The 12,789-nt window shown below is 58.9% G+C and overlaps 1 long non-coding RNA gene across 1 annotated transcript; it reads right to left on the bottom strand.

The window, feature by feature from the left end:
* Positions 1-4,682: 4,682 nt before the first annotated feature.
* Positions 4,683-12,694, bottom strand: LOC148183915 (uncharacterized). Its single transcript, XR_015773099.1, has 3 exons — positions 12,390-12,694; positions 8,756-9,236; positions 4,683-8,158 (listed from the first exon to the last, which is right to left on the bottom strand). It is a non-coding gene; the product is annotated as an uncharacterized LOC148183915 (long non-coding RNA).
* Between the last annotated feature and the right edge of the window lie 95 nt (positions 12,695-12,789).

The following is a 12,789-nucleotide window of genomic DNA, read 5'->3' as shown; positions in this document are numbered from 1 at the left end:
CAGTGCAGGGGGAGCTCCCAGCTATGCTGGGCCAGCAGACACCACATGAAAACCTAAAATCAAGGCAAGATCTCTGGGAGAACGGAGGCTGTGGAAGGACCAAGCTCTGGTACAGAGCTGAAGAAGTAATGGAAAAATTAGGATTAGGGCTTGAAAAGGTTGTGTGCTTCAGAGGAAGCAAACGCCTGCCAGGAAGCACAGCCCCTCTGCAGGAATACTCAGTCTCTTTTTAAACCTAATTTCCAGCCCCAAAGCACCATTCAAGCACAGCCACTTCATCCCTGCTGCCACCTCCTTAGGACAGGCAGGAGTGACAGACAGACATCACCTGTTGGGTGATGGACCAGGAGCCCAGATGTGCTGCAGGGAGATGCCCGCAGCCTCGGCTCCGTCCGGCTGCCGGCACCCCGGGGCCGCTCTCCCTCCCCAGCAGCTCCCAAGCACAGATAAGGCTTTGCAAACAGCAGTCCTGCCAGCTGATAAGGAGGTGAGGAGCCTGAGCACAGCATCCTCCCCAGTTCCTCCAGCCCCTGCTGGGAACCTCGGCAGTCAAACAACGCTGTCAGAGCTGAGAGGTGCCAACCCTGCCCCAGCCAAGCTCTCGATGCTGGGTGCTGCCCACAGCCAATCCCCCTCATGTCTCTTGAAGGAATTCCTGAAATAACGCTAGGAAAGCTCTGATCCACCTGTCAAACCCCCCAGGTGCTGACACCAGAGCAGTTGTGCCACAGGCTGTAAATTGCTTTGCACAGCACCACATGCTTGTGAGGAATCCCAGCCAGCAGTACCCACAGCCCACTGGGGATGGAAATTATCAGGAATGAACCTCTCCACCTGCAGCTCCAGCACCTGCTGTCCATAACAGTGGGAGGAGGCAGCTTGAATTCCCAGGTGCTGCTTGCACCCTTAGCAGCAGCACAGCAGAGAGATGAGGCTGCTTCAGGGGCTCCTCCCAGCCCCAAACTGATGCACAGAAATTCAGTGTGAGAGAAGATAACAGAATCATGGAAGCATTACAGTTGGAAAAGACCTCCAAGATCATCAGATGCAACCACTAACCCGGCACAGCCAGTTCCACCATGTCCCCAAGAGTCACATCTACACAGTTTTCAAACACTTCCAGGGATGGTGATTCCATCACTTCCCTGGGCAGTCTGTTCCAGTGCATGCTTGTTTCTATCACCAGACTGGGGTGGCCTGGCCAGCTGATCGCCCGTCTCCAGGGACCTGGCACAGGATTGCCCCCCTGGGAATGGGAATTTCCCCAGTGTCTGACCCAGCCCATGCTTGGGGTCAGTCATAGCCCTACTTGTGATCCTCCCCATGCTCCCCAGACCAGACCCATGGCAGCATCCCCACACTATTCCTCACGGCTATGTGCCCTTCCTGAGGAGTCCCAGAGATCCAGTGATAAGAGGCCAGCCCAGCTTGGGGCAGCTAAGCCCCCAAATTTGCAAGGCAGGCAGATAAACAGAAAGGTTATCTCCATGCCAGGACAGCCTTCGAAGCAAACATTCCCCAGGAGCCATCACAAAGGCGGGCTGGCAGAACAGGCCCTGCAGTCCTTGGACATTGAACCAAGGGAAGGGGTGGGGGGGAAAGAAAAAAATAAAAGAAGGAAAAAAAGCCACACCAACCCTCTGAATTCCTTTAAAACCCGATCCGCAGCCTGCCTTTGGGAGATGGCCAAGTCAGCTGGGTGAGACAGGCACCTCCCTGCCAGTGGTGACCGGCGCCGGCCATGCTCCCCCAGCACCCATCCCTTCTGCACATCCTGGGGCCCCCAGGGTGGCTGCTCAAAGCTGGGGGATGGACCTGCAGCTCAGCAGAGGGTCCTGGCCAGCCCTGAGTGCCCAAGGATGCAGGTGGAGAGAGGGTGGGAAGGCCACGGATAACTCTGAGTACCCACTATTAAAGCAGCGCCCAGCCCTCCAACTCAGCTCAGCCATGCTGGACAGTCTCCAGGGACCTAAAATAGCCAGTTCAGGATTTCACATGGGAATGATGTTCCCATCTCTGCAGATCTCTAAGGGGAGCTTTGTTCCTGCGGTCCCTGGGGAGGCACCCATGCCACAGAAAGCAGCATCATAAATGCAGCCCTGAGCAGTTGGAGAGCTTCCCTCAGTGTTCCCAGACGTGCTCTGGGAGTGGCTGGGCATCCCCGCTGCCCCACACAGCCTCCTTCCCTCCACAGTTGACCCCGCTGCCCACAGAGCAGTGCCAGAGCTGTTCCTAGATGACACAAAGCCTTACTCCAGTAAATAATCCACCAATTTCACAGCTGACTTCAAGCTCGCCTGTACCTGGGGATGCCACTAACAGAATTGTCATGCCCAGCCTGTGGCAGCAGAGAGGGACATGAGGTGATGCTTCACACCATGCTGGCACAAGCCAAAGACAGCCAGATCACTACCCCAGAGAAAATCCACTCTATCCTGGTTTTTGGATTGTCACTTGCAGCTCAGCTGCTTTGGCAGTTGGGGTTCCTGGGATCCAAGTGGGGGCTCCCTGTGTCAGCCGTGGCTGTTCCTGCCTCTGGGCGCTGGGCACGCATCCAAAGACTGAGACCGCCTGCAAGGGCAGGAGGGCTTTCATCCCGCCTGGCAGCCGGCAGGAAGCTTCCCTGTCGGGGAGGTAAAGTTCACCAGAAACACAGGCAGTGGGAGAACCGGCTCGTGTGCCTCGTGGGGAAAGGACTGGAGAGCTGAGTCAGCGCTGAATTCCCCTCTCCCGGCGCACCAGCAGCTTGAGAAGTGGGATGTTACACGGAGCCCCGAAGGCAGGGAAAAGCCCAGAAGGGAGTGGGAGGTGTTGCATCCCTAGGGCACACGCTCGAGGCTCCCGACCACTCACAGCACTTCCAAGGATACGCAGCCACAAGGAAGACTCGTGGAGAAACCGCTAACACATGGAGCGCGGCCGCTTTGGGGCAACGCCATCCCGCCTGTCCCGCAGCCAGCACGGACCTGACCCTCCTCCCAGGGAACTGCAGCCAGGGATTTCCCCAGCATCCCTGGCCACTGATGGGATGGAGCACAGGGGGACCCTCCGGGCTCGGCAGCCACGAGGGATGCGGCCATTGAAGGGATCACCCCCAGCTTCGGGAATCACGACTGGGCTCAACATTTGGCCCGAGGGGGGACTCCAGCCCCCATTCCTGCTGGGAAGAGCCTCCCAAGGGACGGGGAGGGCTTCAGGACAGGGAGTAGGTATGGGACCTGGACACGGCGGCAGGCACCCCCCTCCCCAGCATCCCGCAGCATCCCGTCCACGTTACCCGGCTCCTGTGAAGCGGCGGGGACCAGCAGGACAAAGAGCCCGAGCAGCAGCCGCGGCGGGGGGCACCTGCGGGAAGGGGAGAGCGAGATCACCCACTCTCCTGCCGAATGCGGGGCGCCCCTCGACCCCCAGCCCCACTCCAAGGTCCTCCTGCGGTCACAGCGAGGACCCCCCGCCCCGGCGGCTGCAGGGTCCCGGTACCCCCCAGCCCCTCGCGTCCCGGGGCACCGGCCTTCCTGCGCCACCCGTGCCCCCCACCCGGCAGCTTCCCGGTCCCGGTGCCACCTCCCGCGGTGTCCCCGCCGTACCGGTGCCCCAGTGATCCCGCCAGGGTTACACCGAGGACCCCCCGGCCCCCGAGGTCGTCGTCCTCCCCGGCGGCTCCCTCCCTTCTCCTGCCCCAGGGTCCCGATGCCTTCGGCGCCGCCTCTCCGCGGCGTCTCCGTGCTTCCCGCACTACCTGCGCCCCCCCATGCCCGGCGGCTCCAGGAACCCGGTGCTCCCCGCAGTCCCGGCGCTCACCCCGTGCGCATGGTGCCCGCTCGCTGCCGGTAGCGCAGCGCGGCTCGGTTCAGCTCGGAGCGGCGGGATCGGCACGACCCGGGGGGCGGGGAGGAGAGGGGAGGGGCGGCAGGGCCGGCCCGCCCCGGGCGGGTGAGCCGGGGCCCAGCCCGCCCCCAGCCCCCGGGGCCGGGGCTCTCGCGGCCGTGGGTCTCTTGCAAGCCGGGAGGGGGTCGGGGACGTTCCCCGGGGATGGGCGAGCGGGAGAGACACAGCTCTTCTCCCCGAGGAACATCCCTCCCGAGGAGCATCCCGCCGCTGCTCAGGACTCCGGGGAACACCCTCACCCCCAAAGGGTACCCAGCGCCCGCAGGACCTGCCCTGGCACCTCCTGCTCCACCAAGCCCTGGGCTTCGGCTCGCAAGCCGAGTCTGGTCTTGAAGGAGTGAATCAGCGAGTTGAGCTCATTCCCTCCGCCAGCACTTATCCGAGCCCCGGGGCACGGAGCAGGGCTGGGCGCTCCCAGCATGGCACCCGCTCCTTTCCCGGCCCTTCGCTCGCCCTCGCTGCGTGCGTGGGGCTCGGGAACGCCGGTCTTGCCTCCTTCATGGTGCCGTGAAGGCAGCCCAGCCAGGCAGGGTGTGAGGCCGCGGGGTTCCTGGACACGTTCCCGGGCAGCTCTGGCTGCGGGCTGCAATGCCAGAGCCAGGGCAGCAGTGCCCCACACCTCACCTTGCCCGTGCCGGGAAAGGGGTTAAAGCTGCGGCTGCTGCCCACTTTCACTCCTCCCCATACCCCAGCTTTCATCTTCCTGCAGCCCCAGCCCCAGGATTATCCCAGCGGGATAATCCCCACAAAACCGGCTGCCACACCTTGCTTTGTCTTCCGCAACATTTTAGTGCCCCGCGGCAGCAAAAAGCTTCTGGAATCCAAGCCCTGGAAGCTTCGAGGGGATGTAGAAGTGATTCACTAATGATGGCAGAGGCGTGTTTAGTCTAAGGCAGGGTTTGGATCTAGCAGGACAAACCACGACGTCCAGCTGCTCGGCCCTGCGCTCGCACAGGGGCACGCTAGCGCTCTCCGAAATTTGGCTGTAAATCTCTCAACGGCGCCAAAGGCAGGCAGCCTCTCAGTACAGCCCTGGTCTGGAGGCCATGAATACAACACCGAAGCTGCCTCTTGTTCAGCCGCAGAATGTTTTCACGTGGTCAGGACTCTTAAATTTATGCTTTCCCAGCTGGATGCTGAATGATTTACCAGCCCCTTTCTTCTCCCGAAGCTGGATTCCTTCCCTCCAGGTAGATGTTGGAGTACCTGAGCTGCACAAAAGGCAGCACGTGGCAGCCCTGAGTCACCTTCTGTGAAAGGATTTTGGAGAGGTGGATGGGTTGCAGGGCCTGGAGCAAGGGGGAGGAGAGTCCTGGAGTAAGGATAGTGCTTGGGGGGAAAAAAAAATTCTCCTTGAAAATGGAGAAGGATCCTGCCTGATAGCAGAGCCTTGTTCAAAGTGACCTGGCTATATATGGGCTGAATCAGAGGGTGAATAAGTGCTCCGGTGGGGTGGGAGAGCCTGTGGGCAGCTCTGGGAAGGCTGCTTTGGCTCCATGGGGGAATTCTGGCCCTTCCAATGTTATCAGCGCTGCCGGGGCTGGGAGGTGCAAACACCCGGGGCTACACTGACCGCCTGCCCGGACCTTCCCACACACAGAGCACAGCGATGTTATCGCTGCTGCAGGTGAACGTGGAGCTGGATTACATCCCACGCTTCCTCCTCACTGCACCCCTGGGCTCTGCCTGACCCGGCTGTGCTTGTTCGAGTGCATCACATTCTGCCACCCTCCTGTCTCACCTGTGTCTCAGCCCTGGTGCTGTCCCCACTGTCACAGCAGGGCCGTGGTCCCCCCCAGCAGACCTCCATGTAAAGCCTGCCTGACACCAGGGCAGTTTCCCATCGTAAAATCTCCTCCTGCTGAGCTTTAAAGTCCGAGAGCCACGGAGGACAGCTAATGAGGCTCATCTTTTCCCAAGCAAACAAACACTGCCCGCCGCGGGAGGGGGGACACCCACGCTGCCAGTGGAGGCAGCTCTTTCGAAAGCCGACCAAATGGAAACCAGCGGTGCTCCGATGGTGGCTCTGCAGCTTGCAGCCCAGACTTCCCAAGCCCCAGCCAAAAAGGCTCTCCTACCCCGCAGGCTCCCAGCTCCAGCAAAGCTTTGGCATTTTTCATCTCTGCGTGGCTCCTCCAATGTCCCAGTGTCCCCCCACCCCTGCGCCTGGCTCCCACCTGCATCCCGCGGCCGGTGGTCCCACGCTGCTGGGTGGCCCCGGGCAGGGGCACCCCGGTGCGGGGACAGAGGGGCTGCCCCAGCTCCCAACACACAGCCCCTGCCAGCTCAGCAGCCGCAAAAGCACGGCCGCCAAAAAATGTCACCCTGGCAACCCTGCGGGACACTGGCCTGTTTTTCCCTCCTCTGGGAAGAGAGGAGGGGTTGGAAACGCCGTCCGCTGCGGCCCAGGCGCGTCCCCGGCAGTGGCTCCGGAGCTGGCAGGCACGGCCAGGGCCCACGGCCCCTCCCGGGACGGCGCGGGGAGGGGCGGCGTGTCCCCAGGCGGCCCGAGGAGCCGGGAGCCGTGGGAGCGGCGGGGGTGCCAGCGGGCACCGAGAGCTGTCACCAGGGCCCGAAACGTGCCTTGTGCAAGGCTGCCTTCGGAGGCTGCTCTGACCTGCTCGGTCCCGCTGCCACCACGCTGAGAGAGGAGCCTGGGGGACACAGGAATTGGGTCAGGGGGACAATGAAGGACAAGAAGGCGGAGGACAACATTTGGCGAGTATCCCTGCAGAAAAACAAAGGCTGAAGCAGGCAGAGGGAGCAGAATACCACCGCCAGGCTAGGGCTATCCCATCTAGGCCAATCCCCAAGGGGAGGCTGTGGCTGGTGCTGCCACTTTAATGTGCCATTTGTCCGTGTTAAAGCCACTTCCTTCCGGGGCAGCCTCCGGGCCTGAGCACTCGGGACCACTGGGTGCAGCTGCTTTTGCGTCTTGCTGTCACATGTGTTGCTCTGGCTCAGAAGTCTGTGTCTGCTGATGGCCCAGGAACTGCCAGGATATCCTCAGGAAAGGCCAGCATCGTGCCCTGCCTTCAGCTGACACCTCTGGCGAGGACGTGGCGAGGGATGACGTGAAAACCATCCCTCTTTTCCAGAGGTGAAGCATGCACAGCCACAAAGGTGGGCGTTTGGGAAGGGCCCAGGCAGCGCAGGCAGGGAGTGGGAACAATTGGAAATCCAGACAATCCCTCTTTGAGGAAAGCTGGCAGGCACAAGGGCTTGGCTGAGTCGGGAGCACGTTACCTGCCCATGTGGGAGGGGAATGAGCTCAGCCAGGCCGGGTTGCCGGGGCCGGGAGTGGGGCAGCACCACGCCTGGCCCCTGCAGCCGGAGCCGCTGGATGTGTTACCGAGGGGCTGCGGAGAGCACGAGGTGTTCCCGGGGCGGCTGGAGAGCTGGCTGGCCGGCGGCGGAATCTGGAGCCCACCCGCATCCCACCCGTGGATGCAAAGAGGATAGGATGGAACAGCACAGATTGCTGAGGCTCAGCAAGGAGGTGAGCGGGCCCGGGGAACCACCACACCATCACCTCCTGGCGAAACAGGGGCAGGACAGGTTCCAGGTGGCACAGTCCACAGCCCCGAGCCCTGCACATGGAGCTGCTGGGCGGAGGACAGCAGCCCTGGCCGCATCCCGCAGCCGCTGCTGTGGAGAGCTCCCATCTGGCGGAATCCTGACGTGACAGAGCCCGTCTGGCGCTTTCCCAAGCTGGACGTTGTCAATGAAATTGCCGAGATGAGAAGGGCAAGTGAGGGCTCTGCGGAGCCAGCAGAGACACAGCCACTCGCTCAGCAGAGGGACAGCTGGGAGCTCACCCCTACGCACAGTGACCTCCTCCCCGGGGAAGGGTGAGGGGGACCAGAGGAGGGACCCCCCTTCCTTTCCCAGAACTGGGGAGCCCCGTGCGGTGTCGGCAGGGACAGAGCCGGCCCCAGCTCCCCGGTTCACACGCATCTTTCGTGCCCTCTGCTCGCACCCCTGGGCAGTGCCTGCTCCCTCCCACACAGCCTTCCCAGCGGACAGGGCACCTGGGATGTCCGGGCAGCCCCCGCTCCCTCCCGACTTTCTCCGTGACTCATCCACTCCAGAGGAAAACCAATACTTCAGCACGCATCAGACAAAGCCAGGGAGAAGCATTCCATGGGAAAGGGGACGCGGCGGATGCTTCTCGCATGCCTCATCCTAGCGGCTCGCCCTCGGGTCCTGCCTCTGGGCTGGCTGTGGGAAACGGCACTTGTTTCCCTTCCTCTGCAGGCACAGGCTAGCACTGCAAGAGAAGGGCAGAGATCTGCAGCCACCTCACACCTCGGGGCATCCACGCCCCAGGTGCGGGGAGCAGGTTTGGTCCCCCCAAAGCTTCCAAGGGATCCATTGCAGAGGTCTCTCCCCATCTCACTGCACATCCAGCCCAAAACCCCCATCCCTCTTCAGGGCTGGGGCTCGCTGGGAACAAGAGCTGTTCCTCACCTCTACCAAACTCAGGAAGGCTGGGAGAGCTCCCAAAACTTTCTGTGATGCCTGAATTGCTCATGCAAGGGAGGAGTCCTTCTCCCACACTGGAACACCCCGGTTGCCAGTTCCAGCCCCTCCACATCCCTCCTATGGCCAGTGGGGGCTATCCACAGCCTCCAAGTCCTGGCTGGGATGGCTTTCCCAGGATTTCCCTCCTTTCCATGGACTGTGCCCCTGCCACCTTCCTCTTTTCCTCCCAAAGTGCAGTTCAATTCAATTCAGTTCAATTCAATTCAAATCATCTCCTACTGCCTTCCCTGCTGGGTGTGAGCTGGGGCCAGCAGCCACAAAGCTAGGAAACTCATCTGGATTCCTGCTTCTCCTCACCAGCCCTTCCAGAGTTCATTTTTACCTGGAGAAAAAAGACCATGTTCCTCCTCCTTCCTGCATTGCCAGACAGGTGCTTTCTCAAGGGACAGCTGTGAAATCCAGCCAGGCAAGACAAAGAGCTCCAGGAGGGTGTAACGGGGCTGAGCTCAGGCTGTCACTTAGTGGACAGGCCTGAAAGCATCCCTGTCACCTTGGCAGGTACAGCGCTGATGGGGCTGTCTCTGGCCTCACCGGGAGCTGGATGTGGACAGGACACAGGCTGCAGTGCAGGGTGGTGGCTGCAGGAGGGAGCAGCAGTACCCTGGAGATGCTGTGGGTCCCGGAACAAACCTGGGCTTTCCCTGTGTGCTGGTAGCACAGAGGAAACAGCCCCAAAAGGAAGATCCTGACATGTTCCCAATGCTTCCTTGGGGATTGTTCCAATAGCCTCAAGGCTGTCACTTCTACTCTCTCAGGCTGCACTTGGCATCTCCTCTGCAGAGAAATGGTCAATTTTGACTCATCTGGGAAAAAAAAGAAATAGAGAAAGAAATCAACATCCTTTGCTCCAGTAAGACCCAAAATAGGAGCTGTTTCCTCCCTGGGAAAAGGAAATTCCCAGCTCCCCACTGAGGACTGGACTACTCCAGGCTGCTCAGCAGCTGGATACCCTGTGGTTCTGCCCAAGTTCCCTGTGCCAGGCTCCCTTCTGGGGAGGGAGAGTGCCCCCAAGAAAGGATTGCTCCTGTTAAGATCCCCAGCTCGAGGATCTTCCCTCCCTAGGACAGGACTTGACCATGCTCCTGCTGACTGTCAGAGTCCCCATCCTGGTGCTGGCCACTTCCAAACTGCCCAGGACATTTAGTTTGTCTCTCCAGGATAACTCCACCTGGAATTCTATTCCAATTTAAAAGCCTTTCCCACCTTGAGGGAAAAAAAATGGGTAGGAGTATGAATGCTCCCAGGGGAAAGCCCTATCACTGTGTCCATCTCATCCCTATGCAGCCTTCCCACCTCCCAGTCCCTGCAGAAGACTGGCTGAGCTGGTCACCACTGGTGTGAGCATATTTAGCAGAACAAGCCTCCAGCTTTCTCCTAGTCCTCTTGCTTCCCTATTTATATCTGACTTGATGCATTTTTTCAGCTTTCATGTTCTTCTGGGAGACCTTCAACTCCTCAGCATCACTTTTCCTTGTACTCCCCCCACCGTGTGAGGGGTTTACAGGATTGCCCTATTTCCTCTTTGCTCCAGGTTTTACTCAGACAATTTATTTTTATCTGGGATTGGCCTGGTTTGTTGTTTTTTGGGCTTTTTTGGGACACATTTCCTGATTTTCAGAGCAGATCCAGAGTAGCACCTTTTCCTGGTAGTTCTCAGACTGTTTCTGAGGGAATGGGACCATATACTGTATTCAGAAGTTTTATCCTTATGTTCTATTCCCTGATAACTTCAATCCAGCCCCATTTAAAGTGTCCTCTTATTACAGCCTCCCCCAAAATCCATGAGTAGCTGGTTTAAGTGTCTGGTGTTGATGTGGGAGCACATTTAGGTTTTCCTTTGCTCTGTTGTCCAGGCAAAGGAACATGGAGTCATGGAGTCATGGAATCATAGAATTCCAGAATGGTTTGGGTCGGAAGGGACATTTAAACACCACCTCATGGGCAGGGACACCTTTCAGTAGACCAGGGTGCTCAGAGTCCTGTCCATCCTAACCCTGAATGTTCCCAGGGATGGAGCATCCATCTGCACCTCTGTGGGCAAGCTGTGCCAGTGTTCCACCACCTTCATACTAAAAAAATGCTGCCTTGTATCTAATCGAAATCAACACTCTTTCAGTCACACACTTAGTGCTCTGTTGGCACTGCAGGTCAGATTTGCCTCCTATATTTATTGCAGTTACACTGTTTTCCTGCTTGCACTTTCAGAGATGCATTTCCCACCTCAGTCCCTCCATGCCCTCTCCCTCAGCCACCTGCTGCTGGTTTTAATCATCTTTGAAGGATTGCTTCAATCACTGCAGTGATCAGTGGGTGTCCCTTTCATCCCAAGATGTGCTTCAAATGAAATCATAGCTAAATGAGCTCTCCCTGACCCACCATTTCATCCCCACCCTAAGATTCCAGCTCTCCAGGTGTCCCCTGGGCCTCATCCCTGGGAATGATGGGGTTTTCCTGGGCCCCAGCGTCTGGATGTAGCTGCCAGGTCACCTCTGATGCTCACACAGCGTGGCACCAGCAGCCTCTGCACCAAAGTTGGATCATCTCTCCGGAGGTGTGTGAAGCCAGGGATCATCAGGACATCCTCATGGCACACAAAGCCTCTGTCCCCAGGCACCGCTTCCCCCAGAAAGCCTGACCTGCTGCCTAACCCCAGTGATGAGCAAACTGGGCCATTTTCTCCCAGCACTTACAAGCTGCCTTTGGCTCGTCTTCACTTGCTCAGCAAACGCCCCCAAACAGGTCAGCACTTTCTTCACAGCAAAGCTATGCAAGGAATTTCTCTCCTAAGGCAGCTGGACCCTTTCCAAAGAAGGAGAGCTGCCAGATTCCCCCTCCCCAGCCCCCAGCAGTGAAACAAGGTGCAAATTTGGCCCCTGGAGGCTTTCTGTTGCTTCCACTTCTGCCCTTGCTGTCTGCTGGAGGTGGGGAGGAAGGAGTCCTCTCCATTCCCCTCCCATGCCAGAGTTGAGTGTTCCAGGGAAAGGGCTGGTTCTGTCCCAGAGGGAATTCGAGGTGTCAGAGCTCTCCCCAAATGCAGCAGGTGGAAGACACAGGTGTGGGTTTGCAGCTCCCTGTACTCCCCTCACAGTGCCTGCTGGGCAGTGGCCACCTCTGCTCCTGATGTGCTCCACAGGGCTGGGGACTCTTGGGCAGTTGCCTCCTGTGATTTATTTTTTTTTTCATTTCCAATTGCTTCTCCATACTTCCTGCTGTTTACGAGCATGGCTGTTGCTGAAGGAAGGAGGCTGCTGATCTGGGCTGTGGGTTCACAGGTTCACAAACACAAAAATTTCTCTGCCTCTCACTCCCCCTCCCCAAGGCCTCTGCAGAAGGTGCAGCTCCCCCACCCCTGCCTGGCCGCAAGTTCCTAGCAGAAATTGGCTTTCTGGCACGTCACCCCAGCAGCACAGCTGGACACTCATCTGCTTCATTTCTCTGGCAACAATTCACTGATAGGAAAGTTGGAGCTTTTCTCTGCTGCCCATCTGCTGGGAAGGGCAAAGAGCATCTCCAGGGGATGAGACCCCTCTGTGCACACTCACATTCCAAGTGCCAAGGACCCCGATAGCCAAGTGCCCAGGAGAGCACGAGCAAGTCAGCCTTGGGGAGCCAATGACCCTTTCCAAAGCTCAGTGACCCAGGTGCTCTTGGGATTTCACAATCCCAAGCAAAAGTACCAAGTGTTGGGGCTACTCTGGGCTCTAGCAGAACCTCTTTAGAAACACAGTGCTTGGCTCTTTGCCCTTTCCTGAACCAGCAGGTCACCCCCAAAAAATCCATAAACTGTCCACACAGGAGAAGGTTGCAGGGAACTGATCACCACCATTGAGCTCCCCTCAGCCCCTGTCCTGAGCAGCAGCCCCAAGCAGAGTTGTGATTCCAGGCACTCATTGCTCCCCGCTCAAACCCTGGGCTGCCCCAAGTGCTGGGTCCCTGAGGGCACTAAGAGGTCTCACCTGGGATACCCACACACCCTTCAGTCATAGCCCCAGGCACCTGAGCTGAGCCCTGGCTGAGCTCGGGGAGGGTGTGTTTATTGATGCCTCTGGCTCCCGGTGGACCTTGTACCTGTGTAACAGGTAGCTTATCTCAGCTGCTGCTTCCTGGTGGATCCTCACACTGCTGTGGTAGCCAGCTTTTCCCTGTCTCCCAAAGGGTGCCGAGCGAAGGAAATCTGGCACCTCCAAGAGCGCTTATTTCCTGCCAGGAAAGAGGCGCCCTATTTAAGAGAGCCCTATTTCCTGCCAGGGACCCTGCCCAGCTGGCTGCACCCTCCCTGGGGAGGAGGTCGACTGGGCACCTTGGCCTCCTAGTCATCGTACGTGCCACCCAGGGCACTGCAGTGGGATAGCGGCT

The sequence above is a fragment of the Pseudopodoces humilis genome, chromosome 8 (assembly GCF_049639895.1).
Source record: "Pseudopodoces humilis isolate 2021_Gansu_Grassland_sample_001 chromosome 8, ASM4963989v1, whole genome shotgun sequence".
Taxonomy (NCBI): domain Eukaryota; kingdom Metazoa; phylum Chordata; class Aves; order Passeriformes; family Paridae; genus Pseudopodoces; species Pseudopodoces humilis.
The sequence above is the reverse complement of the archived record's forward strand: the minus strand, read 5'-3'. Positions and strand labels throughout refer to the sequence as shown.